We start from the raw sequence: 6076 nt of genomic DNA, 5'->3' as shown, positions 1-6076 counted from the left end.
AAAAAAAAAAAAAGAAATTATTATTGTGGCTTGATGATATAATTTTGTGGGTTTTTGGTTTTTTTTTTATAATTACTAATGATTCTTTCACAGGATTTTATATAATTTACTTGACCTCTCAGGTTAAAAAGATCATGAAACAATATGAGCCCTTATTAGTTTAATATTTGTATCTATATGTGAAAAAAATCGGCTGAAACTTTTACAATAATGTAAAATATTTTATTCTAGTATTATGTATGACAGTTTATGTGTCAAAATAGATTTCTAGAGCCAAATATTTCTTGGGGGAAATAATTTTATCCTAATTCTAAGGACAGACATACTAATAAAAAAGACAGTCTCAGCTAATTGCTAGAAAAATGCTAAAATCATACATACTGAAAGGAACAAGTAGGCTTTTGAATGGAACAGGATTCTTAATATGCTGCATAGTTTTGTGTTTTCATGAGTTCTTTTATTTTTATTACTTTTTAAATTAATTTTCTTTTTTTCCTAGGTATTCACCTGGTATCCAAACTAGTGTGTATAATAAGAATAAATGCAAGCTTGGGGCAAACATGCAATCCGGGAAACTGCATAAACGCTGGCATGCCTTCATTTCTTATGAGGGCTAATCGCTTGAAGTGATTAAGTAAACCATCTCAAAGCAGAAAAAAACATATTGAAATGTCAAATGTAAAATGTTATTATAGAAACAGAAAATGTAATCCTACTTTATTATCATTGTACCATAGCTCGGGTCCAAGGGCTTTCTTCTTCGAACAACCCAAAAAAAGCAAGCATTTTAGATATGTTACAGAAATCAAATCTCCAATAACTGGTGATTTTGCAATGTCAAGGTTAATAAAGAGTAATTTCCTTTGCTCTGTGCATGTTTCAATAACTGGGTTATTTTTTCCAGTTTCATTTGGTGAGGGAGGTGAAAGAAACAGAAAATGTAAATACAGCAAAATAGAGCTAAATGAAACTTGCATAAAATGACAAAAAACATTGTTGACTGATATTTGTGAAATGATTTCATATAAAGTGTTATTCTGCTCTTGTTTCATGCCTCTCTAAGGAGATGAGTGATTATTTTTTTTTCCAATAAAAAAGTTCATTTTTATATCAGAACATTGGATTATTTTCTGCTTGTGGGTCCCATAATTTTACTTACTTCAATTTTAATCTGGCAGAGATGAAAATATGACATTTTACAGCAAACTAAGACCTATTAAATCAAATGTTGACTCTAAAAGATGTTTTTGTTTTTGAGTGTTGAAAGCAATATGAATTTGAAAAAGCAAAGTATGCTAACTTGTTGAAAATTGTCCTAACCAATCACCCAAAAGTATTATTCAGTTCCCACTTTGTAGCCTGCAAATGTATTTCTTCATTCCATTTACTCTCCTGAGTAATACAGCACTAGTACTTCTGGAACATGAAGACAAGGATTGCTGTATGTTAATGAAATCTTCTTCCAAAGAACAAGAAAATTTAACTTGTAAATGCTTCTTTATATGTTTAGATCATTTTAAAATATTGTGTTTATATCCACCAGAAAACAGGATCTCTCCAAGAATTTTCTGCTTCGTAGAATAGTTCTGTATCTATGTTAGTCAGTAATTTGGGACTGACTTTCAGACATATCGTTATTTTTTTAAATTGCCACTTATAGCTGGCAAAATCATATAAATATCAGTATTTTTATTCCCTAATGATTTAATGCATCTCTCTCTTCCTTCCTTCCCTTCTTCCCCCTTTCCCCTTCCTCTCTTCCTTTTCTCTTCTTTCTTTCTTTCTTTCTTTCTTTCTTTCTTTCTTTCTTTCTTTCTTTCTTTCTTTCTTTCTTTCTTTCTTTCTTNTCTCTTCTTTCTTTCTTTCTTTCTTTCTTTCTTTCTTTCTTTCTTTCTTTCTTTCTTTCTTTCTTTCTTTCTTTCTTTCTTCTTTCTTCTTTCTGTCTTCTCTCTCTCTCTCTCTCTCTCTCTCTCTCTCTCTCTCTCTCTCTTTCTTATTTTTTCCTTCTATCTTTCTTTTAAAGGCTGTGTCTCAAAAGCAAAATATAAATAAGCAAACAAATGTTTTGTTATATACTTGAGTCTGCTTTGGTGTCATGAAAAAATATTATCAATCACTATAAATAGCAAATCATCCATCTCACTGTACGGTTGTGTTACAGCAAAATTAATACATAATTTCTGAATTCTTATGGATTTTTAACATCTTTGGACATAAAACCACGGTAGGAAATATGAAACAATGTTCTTAAGTAACATTTACTCACCATTATTTTACAACATTACAAAATTCAGCTTCCTCAAATAAAGATTAATAGTAAATGTAGTCTTCATTTCAGTTCGTGTCATTTGTAGTGAAATAAATTATTTGCATATATGATAAACTCTTGAATAATGTGTAACACAAAAATTGCCTACTTGACTCATTTGTCCCCTTTATAACAATAAATGTCACCTTCATATTATAATTTAAATAATACATTTTTGGAAGTTAGTCTAATAGGAATGTTTCTCATTCTTTCTTTTATAGGAAGAATACTTAACAGTCCATATTCTTAATGGACTTATTTTTGCTTTTAGTTTTTATTGCTCTTTATAACATCACAAATCACCTCTATATCATACATTTATATGAAAAATATTAAAGAGTGAAACATACACTTCCCTTGGAGTGTGAAAAAGAACTTCATTCCCCCTTAGAGAACATTGTAATATTCAGCTTTAATAGCCTCTCCCCAGAGTAAAGGAAAACCTTTTTATTTCTCACTATAAAAGAAAGAATGTGTGTATGTCAAGATTTCTTTAATAACTGGGACCTGTTTTCATTGTTGCTATATGAACGAGGGTCAAGGGTTCACAGGTTTAATAATAGCACACCACATTCTCTCCCAGGGACTGAAACCATGGAAAGGTATCCTGAGAGGAAAATCCACTTTTTATTTTTAAGGTAGTTTTGAAAATATCTTTTTCCCCCCACCAATCAGAGCTAATATGGAAATTTATATTGGTTTTCATTTACATTGCATGATATAAATTCTATTCCAAAGAAGAATATCATATTTCATTTATTTTCCTTTAGAAAACTCATGCATACGCCCCCAAATATACCTATTATCTAAAGCAACCCCTGAGAAACTTGGAGAATCAGGGATTAAAATTGAGACAAAAACGAATGCAAAGGGAGAGGAGCAAACATGGCAGCGTTAGTGGTTTTTGTGTGTCTTTGCAACCCCGGTGGTGGCACTGCTGTTCGTTTCTGGGGTTCCCTCCGCCTCTGCCCAAAGAAAGAGGGAGCTGGTGTTATTTGAAAAGGTTAGTCAACTGATGGAATGGACCAACAAAAGACCTGTAATTAGAATGAATGGATACAATTTCCATCGCTTAGTGAAAGCATCCCCCCCCCACCCTCACCCCCAAACTACTCCGTTATTGTCATGTTCACTGCTCTCCAACTTCATGGACAACGTGTGCAAGCAAGCTGAAGAATTCCACATCCGGGCAAACTCCTGGCGATACTCCAGTGCATTTACCAACAGGATATGTTTTGCTACGGTGGGTTTTGATGAAGGTTCTGATGTATTTCAGATGCTGAACATGGATTCAGCTGCAACTTTCATCAACTTTCCCGCCAAAGAGAAACCCAAACAGGGTGACACATATGAGTTGCAGGTGCGTGGTTTTTCAGCTGAGCACACTTTCCGGTGGATTGCTGACAGGCTGATGTCATTATTAGAGTAATCAGACCCCCAAATTATGCTGGCCCTTATGTTGGGATTGCTTTCGGCTGTTATTGGTGACTTGTGTATCCCTGAAGAAACAATATAGAATTTCTCTTTAATAAAACTGAATGGGCTTTTGCAGCTTTGTGTTTTTTGTTTGCTGTGACATCTGGTCAAATATGGAATCATATGAGGGGCCACGGTCTGCTCATAAGAATCCCCACACAGGACATGTGACTTATATCCATGGAGGCAGCCAAGCCCAGGCTGTAGCTGAAACCACACATTGTTCTTCTGTTGAATGGGGTTATCTTAGGGATGGTGCTTTTATGAGAAGCTGCTACATCTGACATGAATATTGGAAAGTGAAAGGTAATGTAGGTGGCTGGTGTTAGTCTCATGTTCTTGAGTTGTATGCTCTCTATTTTCAGATCTAAATATCATAGATATCCATATAACTTGCTGATGAGGTAAAAGGGACCCCAGGGATATGTAGAACGAGAATAATGGAAATCGAAAAAAAAAGAACAAGTGTGTGTGTGAAAAGAACAATGCAGTTTGTGCATTTCATATTACCTCTTTTTTTCAAATGATTTAATCATTTAACCAAAGAAGGTGTGTAGTGCCTTAACAGTAGTTTCCTATCAAAATCTTGAAGTATTTGGATACAATTCTCCTCTTTACCTTCCCTTCCTAATGAACTTTATGGAACATTCAATTTAGAAGTATTAAATATATTATAAAAAATTTAAAATGACTAGTTTCTTGTATTAGAAGAAGATTCAAAATTGCTTTAGTTTATTATCTTATCCAAAGGTGGGGTGGGGGCAGGGCAGAATGTTCTGACCAGGTGTTCCTCTTAACAGATAACTGCCTCAGGAATCCATTCCTAGCTTTTCCTGTTTGGCATGGATGTATATACTTTGCACATCTTGCCTCTTGGGCAGAGAAATCATATGTGGTCTTCTGAAAAGGGAACGCCATTCTTGGAGTACATGTGTAGCTTCTAGAAAAGATGACTAACCAATCCTCCTCTGTCTCCATCTTTCTTACTGAAATACAGTGCTAGCTATGCTTCTTCATGGCTGTAGACATCAAAAAGTATCTCTAAATACAGGATTATGATTTCTGCATGAGTGTGGTGGTAACAGCCTTGTAGCAAGATTTCAGGTTCATTCTGTCTCCCTAGTTTTCTTTTATTTAAGGGCCACTCTATAATGAAAATGTAGCTTAGTGCTAAAATCATTATAACTTAAAAATAACCTAAAATGTTTCTGCAAATTAGAGATTGTCACATATTTCATTTGTACCTAAGTGGAAAAAATAAAATAAAAAAAGGCTCATCTGGTTAAATTGATTTCTGTATTACAGTTACAACATATTTCAATAACACTTGTGTTTAGGAGAAGGACTCCCCTAGATTGGGGGAAAAAATCGTGAAATACTGAGTTGTTGTCTGTAAATGTTTCTTGAAAGCTGTTCTGTTTTTGCTATTATTTTAGCCTTCATTCTCCCCCTTCAAGTAGAGAAGCAAAGTAGTGTTTGAATAGGTTTTGAATCTTGCCTTTTTTTCTGTCAGTGGAAATGACCATACGTGCTAACCAAATTTCTGTAAAGAATGAAAGTTGATGGTTATCATTAGATCTAGCTTTAACCTCCCCCATAGTTATGAAGAGTATCCTGAAATACCACTATTATGGAAATACGAGAATTGTAATTGTGAAAAAAAGTTAAAGAAATCTTAGAAGTATTGAGTTAAAATAATACTGTGATTGACAGCTATTATTTGCCATCTAATAACTCTTCCATGTGATCTGGAAGTCTTACATAATAGACATTTGCAGAAAGAGATGAATGTAATTGTCTAAGAAGAAATGTTTCATGTGAGTGTTTTCTTTTTTTTTTTCTTGTTAGTAGGTTGGTGGGTGGGGGGATATAGTTGACCTTTTACTCTTTAATGAAGCCGCTTTCTGTGAATTATTCCCCTGTAAATTGTGTGTTTCTGGATTCCTAGTCTGCTGTTCTCGTAATTGTCTCAAGCCAAATAAATTCATGCTGTGATTCTTATGAGGCTTGTATGAAGATGCCCTGGTTTGTACCTGATCAGGGGAATACTACTGCCATATAATCTGTATGGCTCCAAATAATTTGCCATGAGCATTGGAAGAATGAGTTTTTGCATTTGTTTTGTCTCCATTAAGAGCACATTATTCTTCTGTGAGGAGAAAGTTTACATTCTGGCTGAAATCCATAAAAAGCAGATTTACTGCATTTAGAATAAATGATGTTACCTCTGTGGAAATTTTGAAATTAGCATTCATCTGAAGTAAAGTGCCTTAAATAGACTTTTTTTTTCAA

The 6076-nt window shown here is 33.9% G+C and overlaps 1 pseudogene; it reads left to right on the top strand.

The window, feature by feature from the left end:
- The first annotated feature begins 2834 nt into the window (after positions 1-2834).
- On the top strand, positions 2835-4192 carry LOC109389428 (magnesium transporter protein 1 pseudogene; annotated as a pseudogene).
- Positions 4193-6076: the final 1884 nt, after the last annotated feature.

This window comes from Hipposideros armiger, unplaced genomic scaffold, assembly GCF_001890085.2.
Source record: "Hipposideros armiger isolate ML-2016 unplaced genomic scaffold, ASM189008v1 scaffold_233, whole genome shotgun sequence".
NCBI lineage: Eukaryota > Metazoa > Chordata > Mammalia > Chiroptera > Hipposideridae > Hipposideros > Hipposideros armiger.
The sequence above is the reverse complement of the archived record's forward strand: the minus strand, read 5'-3'. Positions and strand labels throughout refer to the sequence as shown.